Source organism: Cricetulus griseus, chromosome 6, assembly GCF_003668045.3.
Source record: "Cricetulus griseus strain 17A/GY chromosome 6, alternate assembly CriGri-PICRH-1.0, whole genome shotgun sequence".
In the NCBI taxonomy this organism is placed as follows: domain Eukaryota; kingdom Metazoa; phylum Chordata; class Mammalia; order Rodentia; family Cricetidae; genus Cricetulus; species Cricetulus griseus.
Genome location: NC_048599.1, coordinates 73,089,861 through 73,113,568, shown reverse-complemented (window position 1 = coordinate 73,113,568; position 23,708 = coordinate 73,089,861).

Below are 23,708 nucleotides of genomic sequence, written 5' to 3'. Positions count from 1 at the left end.
AATCATTATAGATGGAGAAAACAAGATATTCCATGACAAAAGCAGATTCAAACAATACATATCCACCAATCCAGCCCTACAGAAAGTACTGGAAGGAAAACTGCAACCCAGGGAAGTTAACTACAACCAGAAAAACATAGGCAATAGATAATCCCAACTTACCAACAGTCAAAGGAAAAAAGGGATAGAATCCCACACATAATCTCTCCATCATCACCAAATCAAAAACAAACAAGAATGAACAATAATTGATAGTCATTAATATCATCAATATTAATGGTCTTAACTCCCCTATAAAAAGACACAGATTAGCAGAATTGATAAGAAGATAGAATCCTTCCTTCTGCTGCATACAAGAAACTGACCTCAACCTCTAAGACAGAAGGTACCTAAGAATTAAAGGTTGGGGAAAGATCTTCCAATCAAATGGACCCAAGAAACAAGCGGCAATAGCAATCCCAATATCCAACAAATTGGACTTTAAACAAATCAGTCAAAAGAGATGAAGAAGATCATTTCCTACTCATCATAGGAGAAATCCATCAGGATGAAGTCTCCATTCTGAACATTTATGCCCCAAATACAAAGGCATCCACGTTTGTAAAAGAAACATTACTAAAACTCAAATCACACATAAAACCACACACACTTGTAGTGGGAGATTTCAACACCCCACTCTCACCACTGGACAGGAACACCAGACAGAAACTTAACAAAGAAACAAAAGAACTAATAGAAGTTATGGCGCAATTGGACTTAACATATCTATAGAACATTCCACCCAAATACAAAACAATTTACCTTCTTCTCAGCACCACATGGAACCTTCTCTAAAATCGACCACATACCTGACAACATAGAAAACCTCAACAAGTACAAAAAAATTGAAATAATCCCCTGTGTTGTATCAGACCACCATGCTTTAAAATTAGAATTCAACAACAACAAGAACTACAGAAAACCTACAAACTCATGGAAATTAAGTAACACCCAATTGCACAATTCATCGGTCCAGGAAGAAATAAAAAAAGAAATTAAAGATTTCCTAGAATTCAATGAGAATGTAGACACAACATATCCAAACCTATGGGATACTCTGAAAGCAGTGCTGAGAGGAAAGTTCATAGCGCTAAATGCCCACATGAAGAAACAGGAGAATAATCACACTAGAGAATTAACAGCATAACTGAAAGCTTTAGAAAACAAAGAAGCCAATACACCCCAGAGGAGCAGATGCCAGGAAATAATTAAATTGAGGGCTGAAATCAATAAAATGGAATCTAGGAGAACAATACAAAGAATCAATATAAGAAAAAGTTGGTTCTTTGAGAAAATCAACAAGATAGACAAACCTTTATCCAAACTTACCAAACAACAAAGAGTGAACATGCAAATTAATAAAATCAGGAATGAAAAGGGGGACATAACAACAGACACAGGAAATCCAGAGAATCATCAGGTCATCCTTTGAAAACCTATATTCCTCAAAATTTGAAAATCTAAAGGAAATGGACAATTTTCTGGACAGATTAAACTTACCAAAATTAAATCAAGAACAGATAAGCAACTTAAATAGACCTATAACCTCTAATGAAATTGAAGCAGTCATTAGAAGTCTCCCAACCAAAAAAAGCCCGGGACCAGATGGCTTCAGTGCAGAATTCTACCAGAAATTCAAAGTACAGCTAATACCAATTCTCCTCAAAGTATTCCAGACAATAGAAGCAGAAGGGTCATTACCAAACTCTTTTTATGAGGCCACAATAACCTTGATACCCAAGCCACACAAAGACACAACTAAGAAAGAGAACTATAGACCAATATCCCTCATGAACATTGATGCAAAAATTCTCAATAAAATATTGGCAAATCGAATCCAAGAACAAATCAGAGAAATCATCCATCCCGATCAAGTAGGCTTCATCCCAGGGATACAAGGATGGTTCAACATATGAAAATCAATCAATGTAATCCACCATATAAACAGGGGGAAAAATCACATGATCATATCACTAGATGCTGAAAAAGCCTTTGACAAAATCCAACACCCCTTCATGAGAAAGGTCCTGGAGAAATCAGGGATAACAGGAACATACCTCAACATAATAAAAGCAATATACAGCAAGCCAACAGCCAACATCAAATTAAATGGAGAGAAACTCAATGCAATTCCTCTAAAATCAGGAACAAAACAAGGCTATCCACTCTCTCCATACCTCTTCAATATTGTCCTTGAAGTTCTAGCTAGAGCAATAAGACAACAAAAGGAGATCAAGGGAATACAAATCGGAAAGGAAGAGGTCAAACTCTCACTATTTGCAGATGATATGATGGTCTACATAAGTGACCCAAAAAACTCAACCAGGGAACTCCTACAGCTGATAAACACCTTCAGCAAAGTGGCAGGATACAAGATTAACTCAAGAAAATCTATAGCCCTACTATATACAGATGACACAATGGTGGAGAAAGAAATCAGAGAAGTATCACCCTTTACAATTGCCACAAACAACATAAAATATCTTAGAGTAACACTAACCAAAAAAGTGAAAGACCTGTACCGTAAGAATTTTGAGTCTCTAAAGAAAGAAATTAAAGAAGATACCAGAAAATGGAAAGATATCCCATGCTCTTGGATAGGCAGGATCAACATAGTAAAAATGGCAATCTTGCCAAAAACAATCTACAAATTCAATGCAATCCCCATCAAAATCCCAACACAATTCTTCACACATTTTGAAAGAACGATTCTCAAATTTATATGGAGAAACAAAAGACCCAGGATAGCCAAAACAACCCTGTACAATAGAGGCATCTGGAGGCATCACCATCCCTAACTTTAAGCTCTATTACAGAGCTATAGTCCTGAAAACAGCTTGGTATCGGCACAAAAATAGACAGGTAGACCAATGGAATAGAGTTGAAAACCCTGATATTAACCCACAAACCTACGAATACCTGATTTTTGACAAACAATCCAAATATATATGCTGGAACAAAGAGAACATCTTCAACAAATGGTGCTGGCATAACTGGATGCAAACATGTAGAAGACTATAGATAGACCCAAGCCTTTCGCCCTGCACAAAACTTAAGTCAAAATGAATCAAAGACCTCAACATAAACCCAGCCATACTGAACCTACTAGAAGATAAAGTGGGAAATACCCTTGAATTAATCGGTATAGGAGACCACTTCCTGAACCTAACACCAGTAGCACAGACACTGAGATCAACAATTAATAAATGGGATCTCCTGAAACTGAGAAGCTTCTGTTAGGCAAAGGACATAGTCAGCCAAAGACAAAACGACAGCCCACAGACTGGGAAAAGATATTCATCAACCCCACATCTGACAGATCTCCAAAATATACAAAGAATTCAAGAAGCTATTCTCGAAAACACCAAACAATCCAATTAAAAAATGGGGTACAGAACTAGACAATTCTCAATAGAGGAATCTAAAATGGCTCAAAGACAAATAAGAAAGTGTTCAGGGAAATCAGGGAAGTGCAAATCAAAACAACTCTGAGATACCATTTTACTCCCGTCAGAATGGCCAAAATCAAAAATACCAATGACAGTTTATGCTGGAGAGGATTCGAAGAAAGAGGAACACCCTCCACTGCTGGTGGGAGTGCCAACTTGTACAGCCACTTTTTAAATCAGTATGGCGACTCCTCAAGAAAATGGGAATGAGTCTACCACAAGATCCAGCAATTCCACTCCTAGGCATATACCCAAAAGAAGCACATTCATATAAAAAGGACATATGTTCAACCATGTTCATAGCAGTACTATTTGTAATAGCCAGAAACTGGAAGCAGCCTAGATGTCCCTCAACTGAAGAATGGATAGAGAAAATGTGGTACATTTACACAATGGAGTGCTACTGAGCAGAAAAAAACAATGGAATCTTGAAATTTGTAGGAAAATGGATGGAACTTGAAGAAACCATTCTGAGCGAGGTAACCCAATCACAAAAAGACAAACATGATATGTACTCACCCATATGTGGACCTGCTTTATGATACATAGTAGTGACCGTGCTTTATCAGAGCTGTTTTTAATGATGTTGCTCAGAATGATTTCCTTCCAGATGATGATTGAGAAGCCAATTTTTTAAAAAACTGGTGCCAGGTACCATAAGAGCAACAGAACAGTGCTGCTTTCTGGGATTTTGTTTTTTACATTTTTTTTAAAATGGAGTTGCTGGATATCTCTACAATTTTGTTCAAATGACTGCGGAACCTGGAAAAGCTGTTGCTTGCTATTGATGCATAACATACTGCCATTATATATATATATATATATATATATATATATATAAATATATATATATATATAATTTGAATTTTTGGAAACTTTAGCTGTGCTGTCAACTTTGGAAAAAAGTATCCCAGTTTACCATGTTGAGTTGGCATTGTACAAAAATTAACAGCCATATTGGTCTAGAAATGTTGAACTTAATTTTTTTCCATTTGTACAGGGGTAACGCACTGTATTAAATATGTAAGGTCTTAAAAAAAAAAGAAGGGATTTTGAGAGCCCATCCCATGTGAAGGGATGCTATCTTGGCCTGGACACATGGGGAAGGGCCTAGGCCTGGCCCAGGATGATGTGGTAGATTTTGGGGAGCCCCTTTTGAGGGCCTTACCCTGCCTGGGGAGTGGAGGGGGGATGGCAGGAAATCAGGAGTTTAAATTCATTGTTGGCTACATACAGAGTTCAAGTCCAGCTTGGGCTAAATGAGACTTGTCTCAGTCAATCAATTAATCAATTATGGGGACTGGATAGATGGCTCAGAGGTTAAGGGTACTTGCTGCTTTCCCAGGGGATCCAAGTTTGGTTCCCAGCACACACAATAAGAAGCTCACAACCACTTTAGTTCCAAAGTATTTAATACCCTCTTTTGACCTCTTCTGAGCTCTAAACAAGATGGTTTAGCACAGAATTCTACTGGGATTTCAAAAAAGAGCTAATGCCAACACTCCAAAATTATTCCACAAAATAGAAACAGAAGGAACATTACCCAATTCATTTTACAAGGCCACAGTTACTCTGATGTCCAGACCACATAAAGACCCAACACAAACCAAATCCCCTTATGAACATGGTGCAGAAATTCTCAGTGAAATACTTGCAAACCGAATCCAAGAACATCAAAAAAAAAAAAAAATCATTGACCACAATGAAGTAGGCTTCATCCCAGAGATGCAGGAATGGTTCAACATATGTAAGTTGATGAATGTGATCCTTATACAAAGAAACTGAAAGATAAAAAATCACATGATCATGTCATCAGATGTATAAAAGGCCTTGAAAAAATCCAACACCCCTTTATGAGAAAAATCCTGGAGAGATTAGGGATTCCAGAGGCATACCTCAACATAATAAAAACAGTTTACAGCAAGCCCATAGGCAACATCAACTTAAATGAAGAGAAACTCAAGCAATTCCTCTAAAATCAGGAGCAAGACAAGGCTGTCCACTCTCTCCATACCTATTCAACGCAGTACTTGAAGTCTTAGAGCAATAGACAGCTGAAGAATATCACAGGGATACCAATTAGACAGGGGAATTCAAAGCATCATTATTTGTAAATAATATGATAGTATACATAAGTGATCTTAAAATTTTCAGTGGGAAACTCCTACAGCTGATAAACAGTTTCAGCAAAGTAGCTGGGTACAAAACTAGCTTACAAAAATCAGTAGCCCTCCTATACACAAGGAACAAACAGACTGAGAAAAAAATCAAGGAACACCTTTCACAATAGCCTCAAATAATATAAAATATGTTGGGGTAACTCTAACCAAGCAAGTGTAATACTTGTGTAATAAAAACTTTAAAACATTGAAGAAAGAAACCAAAGATGTAAAAAAAAAAAAAATCTTCCATGCACATGTATCAGTTGGATTAATATAGTAGAAATGGTCATCCTACCAAAAGCAACCTGTAGATTAAATGAAATCCCCAAAATTCCAACACAATTCTTCACAGATCTTGAAAGAACCTCATATGGAAACACACACACACACACACACACACACACACACACACACACACACACACACAAGCAGGATAGCTGAAATAATCCTGAATGATAGAAGAACTGCTGGAGCCAAGCAGTGATGGTGCATGTCTTTAATCGAAGCACTTGGGAGGCAGAGGCAGGTGGATCTCTGTGAGTTCAAGGCCAACCTGGTCTACAGAGTGAGTTCCAGGACAGGCAGAGAAACCCTGTCTCAAAAACCAAAACAATGCTGGACGTATTACCACCACCACCCCTCCTCGATTTCAAGTTTTACTGCAAAGCTATAGTAATAAGACCAGCATGGCATTGGCACAAAAACAAACATGTTGATTAATGGAATCAAACTGAAGACCCAGACATAAATACAACATACCTGTGAACACCCAGTTTTTTTTTTATAAAGAAACCGGAAATACACACTGGGAAAAAATCTGCAACAAATTTTGCTGGTCAAACCACACAGCTGCATGTAGAAGGCAAATAGACAAATAGATCCAAAATTATCACCCTACACAAAACTCAACTCCAAATGGATCAAAGACTTCAGCATAAAACCAGATATCCTGAACCTGATAGAAAGTGGGGAATAAATAGCCTTGAACACGTTGGCATAGGAAAAGACTTTGAGACACCTTCCTTCCCACCATGAAAAGCTTCTCTACAGCAAAGGACACTGTCACTTGTACAAAGTGGCAGGCTACAAAATAGGAAAAGATTTTTTTTTAACCAACTACACATCAGATAGAGGGCTAATATCCAAAATCTATAAGAATTCAAAATCTAGATATCAAGAAAACACATAACCAAATTGTAAAATGAGGCACAGATCTAAACAGAGAATTCTCAAAAGAGGAACCTCAAATGGCTGAGAAACACTTAAAGAAATGTTCAACATCCTTAGTCATCAGGGAAATGCAAGTCAAAAGTACTTTTGAGATCTCATCTTATACTTGTCAGAATGGCTAAGATCAATAAAACAAGTAACAGTGCATGCTAGCAAGGATGTGTAATTAGGGAAACGAACTTCTATAGCCACTATGGGAGTCAGTATGGTGGTGCCTCAGGAAGATGGGAATTGTTCTACCTCAAGATCCAGCTTGAACAAGATACCAAAGGATGTGTTATTCTACCATGGAGACACTTGCTCAACCATGTTCACTGCTGCTCTGTTAATAACATCTAGAAATTGAAAACAACATAGATGCCCCTCAACAGAAGGATGGATAAAGAAAATGTGGTACATTTACACAATGGAATATTACTCAGCAATTTAAAAAATGAATCATGAAATTCACAGATAAATGTATGGAACTATTTAAAAAAATCATCCTGAATGAGGAAACCCAGACCCAGGAAGTTAAATATGGTCTGTATTCACTTACACATAAATTAGTTGATAAGTCAATGATAACCAAGCTACAATCCATAGAACCACAAAAGTTGGGTATAGAGTAAGAGATTGGAGTGTGTGTGTGTGTGTGTGTGTGTGTGTGTGTGTGTGTGTGTGTGTGTGTGTGTGTGTGTATTGGGGACAGTTAGATCTCCCTTGGAAAGGGGAACAGAATAGATATAGATTTATGTGAGTTTGGGGAGATAGAGGGGGGGGGATCAAGTGGGGAAGGGGAAGGAAGAGGGTGATGAGGGAGGGAACATGGGGAGAGACAGATAAATTAAAGGCCATTTGAGGGGCAGTATGGAAACCTGATATGGAAATATATGCAGACATGAAGGCTATATAAATGATATCAACAAATAATGGAGGATACAGAGCCCCAACTGAGCATCTCTTGTCACAAAATGAAGCTTCCGGTATGGAAAATGAATTACATCTAATTGAGTTGTTGACCAAAGGGGTCCCATAGGAATTGCTAAACAACCAAGGCTGTTGCCAAGACTATAGGTTGCTTTCCACAAACTGGTGGCAAGGCCCTATTGCTCAAGACAATACGCCATAACTCATAGAGCATGGAGAAGTTGAACTGGTACCTACATAGAGCCTTTATCCCTACAAACTATCATCTTTGGTACAGAAAGGTACTCTGCATGCTACCAAAGGAGAAACATAAACACTAAGCCATCCACAAACCCTTTGGATCTATAATTGTGTCCTGCCTGCAAGATATGCTAGTACAACGGTGGCACAAGCTTGTGGAGGTAGCCAACCAATATCTGATTTGACTTAAGGCCCACACCTTGAGATGGGACCCATACCTGATACTGCTTTTGTGACCAAGAACCTGAGACCAGATGGCCCAGGGAACCAAATACTATTAAAAGAATGTAGAAGTAAAATCACTCCTAATGACATTCTACTATAGTTATAGATCAGTGCCTTGTTCAGCCAACATCAGAGAAACTTCCTTTTAAAGCAGATGGGAACAAATAGGGAGACTCACAGGCAGACATTAATGCAGAGAGTGAGAGACCTTGGAACACTCAGCCCTAAAGTGGACGTCTCCAACAAATCTATCCCTGCTGTGGGATAATTTTTGTGTTTCCTGTGAAGATGTGTCTGTTTTACCTCATCTGCCTAAGGCACCTTCTGATTGATTTAATAAAGAGCCGAATGGCCAATAGCTAGGCAGGAGAGGAGAGGTGGAACTTCTGGAGAGAGAAAGGAACTGGGGGAAGAATCTGAGAGGGGTAATTTTTCTTCATGTACATCCGCACATCAGAAGAGGGCATTGGAACCCACAGGGTTACAATCATAGAAAGTTGTGAACTGCCCAGTGGGTGCTGGGAATTGAACTCAGGACCTCTGAAAAAGTAGCAGCCAGTGCTCTTACCTGCTGAGCTCTCTCTCCAGCCCCCAGAAATCGGGATATATTATGTGAGAAAAAATCTTTTTCAATAAGTGGGACAATAAATAAATAAAAATAAACCCTTTCTTTTGGAAGTTGCTTTGGTCTGATGTTTTATGGTGGCAATTAAAAAGCCAATAATACAGAAGTCTTAATGAATTATAAAGGTTATAAAGGCTTGACATTAAAGTGGCCTGAAGAGGGGATTTGTCCGTGGAGACAACTGTGTCATCCCTGTGTGTTTTGTGGGTGTTTCTCCTGAGCTTAAACCAAAAGAAGTTTTCGAAACATCACAACCAAGACAACTTAAAAAATAGTTTATTTTTATTTGCTTATTTGTCCTTTTATTGAAATAGATTTTTCTTTCTTACATATACACCCTGATTCCAGTTTCTCCTCCCTCTACTCCTCTCAGATCCCTTCTCAAGTTAAGTATATGTGGACTTGTTACCACCCGTTCATTAACTCCAATTCCAGGAGATATAACACTGTCTTCTGGCCTCTGAGAATACACATGGTGCAAGGCATACATGCAGCAAAGCATCATACACATAAAAAAAATTTAATGAAATAAGACGGGATAGAGAGTAAGAACCTACTGCTCTTAGGGGTTGCCTGATTGTCAATCAAATAAATCCTTTTTCTTCTCTCTGTTTTTTCCAAGAAGCCAGAATTCTTTAGGTATCAGGTGGTAGGCAGTATAAGGGAAAGGCCTGACCTTTGATCATGGTCAAGACAGAGCTGAACTAGAGGCAAGTGCCACATCATATGGGCTTCCATTATTTGCTGGGCTAGACAATGTAATTACAGAAATGAAACTATTATTGGAAACACGTGGTCTGGGAACTTTTTGCTACCCAAATGATGACCCAAAAAGTTACGAGGCACCTACAGAAAATTTCCTCTGGGGTTTAATGAGTCACTGAGAGGAAAATAAAGTTGTTCATACTGTATTTCTTTTCTTTTCTTTCTTTTTTTTTTTGTTGTTTGTTTTTTAAAGGCGTGGTCTCTTTGTATTTCCCAAGCAGGCTTTAAATGCCTAGGTTTCAGGGATTTTCCTTTCCTCAGCTCCCACTACTGAACAAGCATTACTTGTACCGTATTTTAAGTATAACTCATTTAATAGAATTGTTTGAAAGGCATATATGTGCATATCATACACACTCTTTCTTTCTTCTTTTATTTATTTCTCCCTTCCTTTCTTTTTAAAATCATAATATAACTAGTCAGCTCTTCTCCATATATATATATATATATATGGGCTCGAGAGTTAGTCAGCAGTTAGGAAGGAGCACTTTCTGTTCTCAAAGAGAACCTACATTCAGTTCCCAGTCTCCACATGGTTCACAACCATCTGTAACTCTAGTTCCGGAATCTCTAATACTCTCTTCTGGTCTCAGTAGGCACAGGTATACATGTGTACATACATACATATAGGCAAAAGACTCATACATGTAAAATAATTCTATATTTTTTAAACCATTTCCTTTTAGGATATGAATTAAGTCTTCATTAGTTTAAAATAAATATATTAAAAAGAAAGTAACCAAATATATTGGCACATACTATTCCAGCTCTCAGGGAACTATTTCAGGAAAACCATAAGTTTAAGGCCAGTCTGGGCTACATAACAAGATTCTGTCTTGAAAAACAACTGAAGGTATTGTTCCAGTTTGCTTTCTATTGCTGTAATAAACATCATGACCAAAGCAAATTGGAGAAGAAAGGGTTTATTTTGATTTACAGCTTATAAGTCCCTCTTGAAGGGAAGTCAGGGCAGGGAGCTGGAGGCAGGAGCTGAAGCAGAGGCCAAGGAAGAATGCTGATTACTGGCTTGCCCCTAATAGCTCACAGGGCTATTAATACAGCCCAGGTCCACATGCCAAGGGGTAGTTCTGGAGGCCACAAAGGGCCAGGTTCCCTTACATCAACCATTAATCAAGAAAATGCCCCACAGGCCTGCCTACAGACCAAGTAGATGGAGACATTTTCCCAGTTGAGATGCCCTATTCCAAGATGACTTTAGCTTGGGTCAAGTTGACAAAAAAAAAAACCAAAAACCCAGCTTTGTTAAAACAAAACAAAACAAAAAACTACGTTAATGTTCTCACTCTACTTAAACCCATCCTGTTTTCTCTTATTCGAAACCAGGGCCTTTCACTTACAAGGCCAGTGCTTGGAACTACTTCTTACTTATTTTGAGACAGGGTCTTGCCAAGTTGTCCAGACTGTCCTTGAACCCACTCTTTGACTTGCGCAGATCTTGGATTTGAGATCTTCCTGATTCATTTTCCTAAGCAGCTAATGTTATAGGCCTGCACCACGCGTAATTTTCTCTCAGCTAACACATAATTTCAAATTATATTTTTAATTTTATAAGAAAGGTATTTCCATTTTGTATAAACAAGAACTTCCTCACTAAACTTCAAAAATAATAAGTCTTATATTTAGTTATCTACTGGAGGAATGTCTTTATTGATTGAAATTTGACTGAAAACTTCCAATAGTAAGAAAAATAGTTATAATTCAGTTAATTTCATTCTGGAACTTTTTCTAGGTCACATGAAATGATTTTTCACTGCTCCAAATGATAGTGTTTGGGAGGTGGTTGTTGGTTTTGTTTATTATTTTTATTTTTATTATTTAGTTGTTGTTTGTTTGTGAGACAGAGTCTCATTCAGTTCAGGTTGGCCTCCTGAACTTGATATTTAGTCAAGGCTGGTCTTGAACTCCTGATTTTCCTGCGTCCACCTCCCAAATGATGGGATTATAGACATACACCACCAGGTCAAGTTGCAGTTAATAATGTTTTGTTTGTTTGTTTTCGTATAGGTACACATGCCATTGTCCCCAGGTCAAGGTCAGAGGACAAATTGGAGTCACTTCTCCATTTCTACCATGTGTGTTCCAGAGATTGAATTCAGGTCTTCAAGATTAGCAGCAAGTGTCCTTACCCACTAGCCCATATCATTAGTCACTAATTTTTTTGTTTGTTTGTTTGTTTTTTCGCGACAGGGTTTCTCTGTATAGCTTTGTAACCTGTCCTGGAACTTGCACTGTAGACCAGGCTGGCCACGAATTCAGAGATCTGCCTACCTCTCAGCAGCCCCTAAATTGTTTCAATACTGTATAGAAGGATACACATCAACCAGTTAGTTATTTTAAAATTAGCTTTTCATTTGTTTAACACTTCTGTGTTTTTATGTGTGAGAAACTGCTGTAAATGCATTACTAATACTAACACATTTAATCCTATTACAGCCTTAGGAGTCAGAGGCTTCGTCTAATTTCTCTGTTGGATCCAAAGAAATTGCCAGAGACAGCATTGTAAAGAATCACTGGGTGAGTCTATTCTAAGAAAAAATAAAATAAAATAAGAGCCTGTTAATTAAACACAGATCTGGGAAAGTAAAAGAAACCCAAGACACAAAATCCATCAGCTTGGAACTGGAGAGTTAATATTTGAGACAATTCAAAGTAGTCTACAGGAAAGAGGTCTCCCACTCACACCTGGGACAGAGTCTAGGCATTGGCCATAGACAGCTGTCAGTAGTCTCCGTAAGAAGTGTGTTGGCAAGAGGCAGAATTCATTTGCAAGGCCCCCACACCTAACCTGCTCATCCACAGGAAATCCACAGCTCAAACGGGCTACTTTTGGCTCAGGCAATACTTTTAAGAGCAAACATGAAATGTATAGACTATTCACTAATTATTTTATTTTAGTTTTTGAGAAATGGTCTCACTGTGACCTGGCCCTCACTCACTATGTTGATCAGTATCTCAAGAGAGCCTCAAACTCACTGTCCTCCTGTCTCAGCTTCCTAAGTACCAGTATTATAGGCTGCACACTTCATTCTTTTCATCTTTTTTGTTATTAGTGTAAATTTGTGGGCACCCATGCCACAGAACACTTGCAGTCCTCAGAGGACAACTTTGTAGAGTCTATTTTACCTCTATGGGAGCATTCTGGGGATCAAACTCAGAACTCTTCAACCATGAGGCTTTCACAGCAAGAGCTTTTACCCACTTAGCTATCTCACCATCTACCAGGATTCCTTTGGGCATCATTCAAAAGCTTGTTGGTTGTTCCATTGTTTAACAGTTTCATACACAGTTGTGTGTGTGCCAGTGGCACCCACTATAAGGAAAGGAAGTACTAGCTGGAGAGAACACATACTTGAAGAAAAAGTAGACAAACATAATAAGATTTTGTTGTGAGGATGTCATTTTTAAGACTATGTAACCAAGGCTGGCCTTGAACTCTTGATCCTTCCTGCTACTTCTAACTCCCAAGTACTGGTATTACAGGCTTGTGCCACCACATCTGGCCACACTGGTTTGATTCCTTGTAGATTCCAAGAAGAAGTCAGGCACATGAGAGTGAGCTAACCCCAGACAAAGGATGCCTTTGTGACAGTGGTGGAGATGTCTGGACTGTGGATTCCTCCTGGTGCTCTGCCTCCTCAGTACGTAAATAGCCTTCTTGTTTATTTTCAGTGACAGAAAGGAAGAGTGGGGGTCAGTTAGGCAAACTGAATCAGACCATAACCAGACTTGGGTAGGATGAGGTGGAGGAGGGACCCCAGGAAACAGAGTTGACAGTGACAGCTGTGAGGAACAGAAAAGCATGTGTTGATCCCTTAGGAGCCAGCTCAAATACTAGAAAGTGACTCTAAGGGAGGCGGTCCAGGCGTGGAAATGGAGCTGGGCTTCCCAGCCTTGATCACTGAGTTCTGGGATAATGCCCCTTGATAAACATTTTATTAAATTACTTTTTTGAGATTATAATATATTATTTCCCCTTTGCTCCCTCCAAACTCTCCCATATGTCCCTCCTCACTATTTTCAAGTTCATGACCTTCTTTGTCATCAATTATCATTACATATATGTTTATGTATATATTCCTAAACATCTAAGTACAAACCGCTCAGTTTGTATGATATTTTCAGAACTGGCCATTTGGTATTGAGTAACCCCAGGGGAAACTGTTTCTCCTGTGGTCCTTAGTTGCCTGGAGTTCTTTGTATAAGATTGAGGCCTCCTGGGATCTTTGTTGTTGTTGCCTTCCAGAGGTGGTGGCCTCTATTACTGCAGACTCCATGTGCTTCAGGGCCCAGAGGCCATTGAGTTGGAACTACCTGGATGCCTCCTCCCTGAGAACTAGCTCTCATGGCACCGGACAGCACCTTGTAAGCTTTCAGAGGAGGAGGCACCTATGGACCACAGCAATGGCCAGCATGGCACACTAACCCTACAGGTGCAGTAGTGGCACACATACTTTGGCGGTAATTAATGGGTCTCTAAGTGGACTTAAGACCTGCTGAGCAAGAAATAAGCCATGCCTGGTTCCAGAAACCTAGCCAACTACTCAGGAATAGTGACATCATGGGTCATGGAAGAGAACATATAATCACGATTTTATAAAGCCGGCCTTCATCAAGGAAACTTCTCTTTGCAACAAGTAGAGACTATTACAGAAAATCATGACCAATCAAAATGCAGTTAAACATTTTAAAATTTATTTTAATTCATGTTTTGTGTATAGGTGTTTTGATTACATTTATGTCTATGCATCATGTGTGTCTGGTGCCATCAGAGGCCAGAAGAGGGCATCATACTCCTTGAAGCTGGAGTTATGAATGATTGTGAACTGCCCTGTGGGTGATGGGAATTGAACCAGGGTCCTTCTGAAGAGCAGCCTGTGCTCTTAACCCATTGAGTCATCTCTCCAGCCCCAAGAGTTTAACATTTTTTAACAACTTAATGTTTTTTTATGTCTATAGGTATTTTTGCTTGCATATATTCTGTGCCTGATGCCCACAAAGGTCAGAAGAGGATGTCAGATCCCTTGGAACTGGAATTAAAAACAGTTGTAACCACCATGTGCCATATGACAAATCCAGCCCTCTGGAAGAGCAGCCAGTGCTCTTTAATGCTGAGCCATATCCCTAGCAATAGAACTGGAGAAATGATGACATCATGCCAGGTTGTAATAGAGTTAAATAAAAATCATAGTCATTGCCAGGCATAGTAGCACAAGCTTTTAATCCCAGTACTTGGGAGGCAGAGGCAGGAGGGTCTCTCTGAGTTCTTGGCCAGCCTGGTCTACAGAGTGAATTCCAGGACAGTCAGGACTACTTAATGAGATCTTGTCCTGGAACTCGATCTGTAGACCAGGCTGGCCTCAAACTCAGAGATTTGCCTACCTCTGCCTCCCCAAGTGCTGGGATTGAAGGTGTGCACCACCACCACCTGGCTTATTCTTCTCTTTTTATAGCCATACAGGAAAAGGCTCAGTTGGTAAATGATGTGAGAAGCAGTTTCTTTGCAGATTGAGTTTAACTTGTCATATATCTAACACCTTCAAATAGATGGGAGGTAGAATGCCAGAACTGATGTTTCTAGGAGAAAGAAAGCCATCCTGCGTGTAGTTTTCATCAGTGAAAACAACACACTGGGCCTCTGGGTAATGGTTAATTACCTAACCATAAGAAGATTTGCCTAATAAATCCTCTGCCTCAGACTTATCCAATCACTTCGTCAAATAGGTTGTTAGGTCACTTAGAGGCACAGTAATCACTCCTATTTTCTAAAATGAAGTAAAATGTATTGTAATATGCTGCCAAACTACTTGATATAAATAGAACTACCTTTTAAACATGCTTTTCTGTGAAAGGATCCATACGGCATTACTGAAAGCCCTTCTAACTCAAAACCAAAACTTAAAAGAGACCCCTGTGGAAACAAGGAGGAAAAGTGGTCATTTTCTTATGAAATAAATTTAAGCAGTCCCCCTTTTTAGATTCTTAGCAAATTGTGATTTATGTATTAGAAATAGATTTTGTTCAAAAATAGGTGCATCACATTAAAAACATCCCTTAAAGGTCCCTTTCTCTCTTGGATAAATTTAAAAGATTCCAGAATGTGGCAGGTGGGCGGCGTGTATAGCCTTCCAGCAGAAGCAAAGCAAACTTAGGAACAGATTTTAAAAAATAGATTAAGTGTTTTCTAAGCTACTGCTTGCCTACACTAGCCAGCTGAAAGCTTTAAATAATTTAATCCCTACAACAACTGCCAGCTCCAACTGGAAGCCTTAAACAAGGACTCTGTTCACGCTGGTGCTGACAGGTGCAGCCTATAAACATGATCCCCTAACTCAGCTACTAGTCTATGTTTGTACATTCATAGGACACTACACTCTCAAACTCAACAGGGCATTACTTCAGTTCATCCAAGAACCTTCATACATCGTTCCACGTTCCACTCACTCTCCTGTTACCTGAGGCATTCTTCTGTTTGTCTGGAAGAACTCTTAGGAAAATGAGAACATGTGAGGTTGTCATGAAAAAGCTCTTTTATCACAACTTTAGTTTGGGAATTTATTTATTTAATAACTTACTAAATTATTTTATTACTAATTATTGTTATTGTTGTTATCATCATCATTATTATGGGGGGTAGATAAGTGTACCACAGTGCATATGTGGAAGTCAGAGGACAACGTCTAGGGATCAAACTCTGGTAATCAGAGCTTGTGAGGTTTGCAAGAAATCCCATGAAGCCTCTTTATTTTAGGTTTCTAGAGACAGGGTTTCACTGTGGACCCCTGGAACTCATTTTGAAAACCAGGCTGGCCTTGAATTCACAGAGATCTGCCTGCCTCAGCCTCCCAAATCCTGGGGTTAAAGGCGTGTGCTGCCACCACCACTCTGCTACTCTTGCTGGCCCTATATGAATTACTTTCTTCCTATCGTTATTGCTATTTTTACCCAAGTGACTTTTACATATTAATGCTTACTGACAACCTTGAAAGTTACTCAGAAGAAAATATTTTTTTTCCTTTTTGCACATGTATAAGACACATGATAATATTCTTGTCCCTTAGTTCTTCAAATATATTTACAGGGAAGATTGACAAATACTTAGCTTTTGTATTATCAGGCAAGATAGCATTCTCTGTCAAGTTAAATCACAAAAGTCAAACAACAAAAGGCTATTACCAGGCATAGTGGTGCAAACCTTTAATCTCAGCTCCCAGAAAGCAGAGGCAGGCACATCTTTGTAAGTTTGAGGCCAGCCTGGTCTACATAGTGAGTTCCAGGTCAGCCAAAGCTACACAGTGAGACCCTTCTCAAGAAAGAAGGAAGGAAGAGAGGGAGGCAGGCAGGGAGAGAGGAACAAAGGAATGAAGGAGGAATATTTAGGTATTTGAATTTGGCAATATTTTCTTGGGTATGATACCAAAATATAACAAAAGCAAACATAGACAAATGGGACTTTATCAAATTTTAAAATACATATGAGAGCCGGAGAAAGACTTAGAAGTTAGGTGTGCATGCTGCTCTTGAGTGAGGCCTAAATTCAGTTCCCAGCACTCACAGCAGGTGGGGTGAATTCACACCCACCTGTCATTTCAGTTGCAAGGATACACTGCTCTCTTCTGACCTCCATGGGTACTGCACTTACATGCACAAACCCATACTCATACACACAACATAAAAATACATGTCATTAAAAACAATAAAAGAATAATTGCTCACATATGGAACCCTAGAACTTGGGGCTCTGAGGCGCCCTGGGCTACATAGTGAGCTCCAGGCAACCCTGGACTTTCAGTGAGTCCCTTTTTGAAAACAAAAGAGGAAAGAACTTGGCCTGGTGACACAGGTCTATAATCCTTCCTACTTGGAAGGCTGAAAAGGAAGTTTGAAAATTGAAACATGCCTGGATACAAAAGAGAGTTCAGCCAGGTGGTGATGGCACATGCCTTTAATGCCAGCACTAGGGAGGCAGAGGCAGGCGGATCTCTGTGAGTTCAAGGCCAGCCTGGTCTACAGAGTGAGTGCCAAGATAGTGCCAAAGCTACACAGAGAACCCTGTCTCGGGAAAAAAAAGAAAGAAAGAAAGATAAGAGAGAGAGAGAGAGAGAGAGAGAGAGAGAGAGAGAGAGAGAGAGAGAGAATTCAAAATCATGACAAGCAACTTAGCAAGACCCTGCCTCAAAACTAAAAGGTAAAGGGACTGGGAAGCATGAGGAGCAGAGTTTGGATCCTAGCACCCTTGGTACAGATGGGCGTGGCAGAGAGCCCACAATCTCAGCATTTGGGAAGCAGAGACAGGGATCTTTAAAGCAAGCTTAGCCAAATTGGGTGCCTCCAGATTCAGCACAAGACTCTTCCTTAATAAATATGGCAGAAAGCAGCTGAAGTCAGCCTCATGCTTTTACATGAATAGATTAGAGAGGTTGAGGCAGGGAGGATCAGGAGTTCAGGACTAGCCATAGCTAAGTAAGACTGTCTCCATTTTTAAAAAAAGAAAAGAAAAAGAAAAACCAACAACAATAACAACCAACACTCCCCCAAAAAACAGAAACAAGAAACCACCACAACCTTTTTATTATTTATCTATTTATTTGTTTATGTTTTTTTGAGACAGGGTCTCTCTGTTTAGCCCTGGCTATCCTGGAGGTCACTATGTAAACCAGGCTGGCCTTGGACTCACAGATATCTACCTTCCTCTGCCTCCCAAGGGCTGGAAATATAGGCCTGTTCTACCACACCTAGTTTAATAAGAAAATGAGTTCTTAAACAAAAGAATAAACTTGCCCAACATGTCTAGGATTCTGGGTGCAATCCTCCCATTATTCCCTTGCCCCCCATACAAAAAATAGTACTGCTAAGGATGTGTAAGATATATGTCCGTTTGTACTGTTCTTGGGAGTGTAAGATTGTGCAGCCTTTATGAGAAACAGCATGGAAATTGTTTACAAAAGTAAAACAAGAGTTTATTATATGATTCCCTGTGTCTACTTCTAGATATATATTCCAAACCAGTAAAAACAGGCATTAGAGTGGTATCTGCACATCCATGTTCACCCTAAATGATTCACCATGGCCAAGAGATGAGAGTAAACCAAATGTTAATCAACAAATGAATGGAAAAAGAAAACGTGATAGAGGTCAGGTGTGGCGGCTCAGGTTGGCAATCCCAGCATAAAAGAGATTGATACCGAAGGATTTCAAGTCTAAGGGACAATCTGGGCTACATAGTGAGACTGTGTATTTAAAAAAGGGCTGGAGGGGTGGCTCAGAGGTTAAGAGCAGTGACTGTTCTTCCAGAGGTCCTGAGTTCAATTCCCAGCAACCACATGGTGGCTCACAACCATCTGTAATGAGATTTGGTTTCCTCTTCCTCCCTGGAGGGTTACATGGAAGCAGAATGTTGTATACATAATAAATAAATCTTTAAAAAGGGGGGGTACATACACACATACTGCAGAATCTCATCTATGAAGATAGATAGATAGACAGACAGACAGATAGATATAGATATGAAGCATACTAAAAGATGTGGTGCTGTTCTCAACAAAAGGAGACCATCTAAAAATCTTGTCACATGTTGAACATGGATAAACCTCAAGAACCTTTACTAGTAATAAACTAGTCACAAAATTGGTGCTGTACACCTTTAGTCCTAGCATTCAGGAAGCAGAAGCAGGAGGATCTCTGTGAGTTCAAGATCAGCCTGTCCTATATAGTGAATAACAGACCAACCAGGTTACATAGGGAGACCCTGTCTCAAAAATTAATAAAAAATAACATTTACAAAAGGTTTTACTTTTTGATTCTATTCATATGATGTATTTAGAGGAATAAAATTCATAGAAACAAAGCCAGGCATGGTGGCACACACCTGTAATCTCAGCATTAGGAAGGTGGAAACAGGAGAATCATGGATTCAAGATCATCTTCTGATTGGTAGTGAGTTCAAGGTCAAGACAACATACAACATTACTTTTTATTTATTTATTTATTTATTTTTCTGTTTTGGGTTTTTCAAGACAAAGTTTCTCTGTGTAGACCTGGCTGTCCTGGAACTTGATTTACAGACCAGGCTGACCTCAAACTCACAGAGATCTGCCTGCCTCTGCCTCACAAGTGTTGGGATTATAGGTGTGTGTCACCACACCTGGCATTTAGTTTTTAAATTTAATATTATTTTATGTGTGTGGATGTGTTGCCTGAATGTATGTCTGTGCACTGCATTTGTGCCAAAAAAGAATGTCAGATTCTCTGGAATTGGAGTGACAGAGGGCTGTAGGCAGCCAGCGCCATCTCTGGCCCATATAGAATATATATATATATATATATATATATATATATATATATATATATATATTTTCTACAGTGTTCTGCCTGCAAGTATGCCTGCATGCCAGAAGAGGGCACCAGATCTTGACCAATGGTTGTGAGCCACCATGTGGCTGCTGGGAATTGAACTCAGGACCTCTGCGAGTGCTCTTAACCACTGAGCCAACCTTCCCGGCCTAGTTTATATTTTTTGAGCAGGGTCTCTCACTGGTCTGGGGCTCCCCATGAACTCTTGTCTCCACCTCTGCTGTGTTGGCTTTACAGACTGTGACACCACTCCCAGCCTTTAAGTGAATGCTGGAGATCCAAACTCAGGTCCTGGTGCCCACACGGAAATCACTTTGCTCACAAAACTATCTCCCCAGCCCATAGAACAGCTTTATTTGAGGTGCTTCCTTTAGTGTCTTATTCTGAGACAGTCTCACTTTGGAGCCCAGTGGAATCACTTTTTTGTTGATATAACCACATTCTGTTGATGCGATAATATGCCCTGGCGGAAAGCAACTTCAGAGTGAGAGGAGTTATTCTGACTTACAATTTGAGGTTAACTGCACCCGGGAAGTCGTAGCAGCAGCACCTGGAGGCAGGTAATCACTTTGCATCTATAGTCAAGAAGCAGATGTTGATGAACAGTTGCTCTTTTCTTCTTTTTTACAATTCCAGGATCCTACCCAGGAAATGGTGCCACCCACAGCGGGTAGATCTTCCCATCCCAATCTAGTCAAAATGATTCCCCATGCAGAGGGACCATCTTCCAGGTGATTTTATATCTCATCAATGTGATAATTGTAATTAATTACCATACCCAAGATGGGCTAAACTGGCTAACTATCTCAGACTGGCCTCAAATTTACAATCTTCTTGCTCCCAAGTTGCTCAAGTGCTTAGATAACCAGCATGCGCCACCACATCAGTGAGATTTTTAGTTTAGTTTTGTGAGTCCCTGGGAATCTACGAAATGAGAGGTTTACTTTAGGATATTCCCACACAGAGGGCATTGCATCCATTTGCATCATGATCAGCACTATCTTTGTCCTTTACCTTCTGTCCTCTTGACAGTCTCTGACATCCAGATATCTTTCCCCTTTGTAATTTAAAAGCATTCTGGGAATTGACATTTTGAGACTTTGCGAATGTCTCATTTTCCCAACAGTCTTACACAAAGTAGCTTTAGGATTTATTTTTATGGCTCAATTACTATTTTAGAGGCTATAACAATGGTTTTCTTTTTTGTAATGCAGTAGTATGGATTTGTAGATTCTCTTTTAAGTTAATGAATTATTTTTCTGCTCCAATTGGGCAACATTTGACCAATGGGAGCCTCTTCAAGTTAGATCCCACATCCCCATGAAAGTTTCATTGTCAGCATGGATTGTAGGCCAATCCTACCATACCTAGTGCCATCAAAGCTTCAGTGTTTTCATGCTTTCTGACTGAGACAGTTAATATTGATCTTTAACTGGACAAGATGTACAATCACCAAGGAGATGGGCCTCTGGGAATGCCTGTGAAGGATTATTGTCTAGATTGTGTTGTTCTCTGGCTATGTCTGTGAAGGATTGTCTTGATCAGGTTAATTAAAGTAGTAACACTCACCCTGAAAGTGGGAGGCCCCATTCCCTGGGCTCAGGTCCTAGACTTTATAAACAGGAGAAAGCTAATAGCTGAGCCCAAGTGTTTCTCACTCTCTGTTTCTTGGGTGTTTATACAATGTGAAAGCTGCCTTAAATTCCTGCTTCCCCACTATGACACTCTGTATCCTTGAACTGTGAACCAAACTAAACCCTGTCTTTTGTTTTGTTTTTTGTTTGTTTTTGAGGTATTTTATTACAACAGGATCAAATTTAAGTAATCGGGCTTGGTGGCAAGTCTGAGTGGGGAGGGAGCCAAAACAAGTGAGCAGGGTCCCTCTGCTTGTAAGTCAATAGAGACCCCTCTCCAGGGAGATGGTTAAGTGATACGACTGCACTTTATTCCAGGAAGAAAGGGGACAGTGGCAGGGGCACCACCTATTTTTCACTAAGTCATGCTTCTATCATAAGCCTCCTAGTATGTACTACAAAGGAGCTTTCAAGCATGCTTCTATGTCAGGGTTCAACTAAAGATAAGCCAGGCATCTGGGGCAGAGACAACTTTCAGATGAGGTCAGCCCTCCAGGCCCAGAGACATCTTCCAGAAAAGGCTAGGTAGAGAGCAGGAAGCTTTGATGGGGAGGGAGGGAATTCCATATTTTGGAGCTTATAGTAAGCTGCCAGCCTGTGGCAGACTGCGGCCTCTAACTGGCCAGCAATGTATTCCAACACCAATAGGTATTAATATAAATACATGAGAGGATTTATTACAGATTTGACTCCTGCAACTGTGGTGGCTGAGGGGTTCCACTGTAGAGTAGAGGCCCTGCAATGTTGATTATATGGCTAAGTTCAAGTCTGAGAACTTCAGACCAAAGAAAACCAATGCTATAAATCATAGCTGGACATCAAAGATATTATTACTAGTTTAGATCTTGGAGTCTGACAGCTCAAGGGCCTGGATTTTTGGTATCCTGGGCAGGAGATACATGCCCCAGCTCTTAGAGGGAACAAAAGAACAACTGGCCTGTGTTTGTTCTCTCCCACTCCTATCCTACTGGACAGCCACATTGTACTGCCACATTGAAGACGTGCCTTCCAGTCCTCTCAGGCTCAGGTGCCAACCTTCTCTGGAAACAGTCTCAAAACAATGCTTTTCAGGGTTTCTAGGTTTTCTTTAATCTGGTTACCGAAGACTTACTTCTACTAAAAACCCATATTCTAGCTTACCTCTGGGAAATCCTACAGCAATCAGAATTAACCAACCTTCATGTGAATGTAGTCTCAAGTTAGATGCTAAGGAACATGTCACATCCTTTCTGATGTAGATGGCACTACATTATTTTATGATAAGTCATGTGACCAAGGTAGCCAAAGGAATAACAGTTTTGTGCTTCAAATGAAATAGGAAGTAGCCCCCTGAGTCTTTTCACCTGAGCCAAATTAGGTCAGTCTTGGTTGGGTTTTGGTTGCTACTAGATTTGATGCTTCAAAGAAATGATTTTTATTTGAAACTCAAGTGGCTAGATTTTTTACATAAAATCTTGTGTGTGTGTGTGTGATGTGCTGGCTTTTGATCACAAGGCCTCATTCACTGAGCTACAGCTACAGGTCTTTCATCGTAAGAAGGTTATACCTGTATATTGATCCAGACACCATAAAATAAATTTCGAGAGTTACCACCATTAATTAATTGTTCATCTAGAATCACTTAAGGATTGATTTCCTTGTGTAATATGAGCAGTGACTTCATATATACTGCTAGCCAGTATCTAGATGAAAACATTAACTTGATAGGTGTAGTGGCACACGTCTTTAATGTCAGTCCTTGAGAGGCAGAAGCAGGCAGTCTACTCTACATAACTAGTTCCAGGACAGTCCTGCCAGGGGAACATAATGAGACCCATCTTAAAAGAAAAAGAAAATACCTCTCCTAGTACATTGACAATTAAATAAGTGGATTTGTTGTTATTGTTTCTAATTATAGTAATGGATTTGTATAGTTTTGTTGTTGTTGTTGACTTAGGTTCTCATACAGTAGAAGTTGTTGTAAATTCTTCAGGTAGCTTGGAATGACCTTGAACTTTTGATGCTCCAGCCTCTACCTCCCCATTGGATTGGAGGGAGGAATGGAGACATGTGTCAGTTT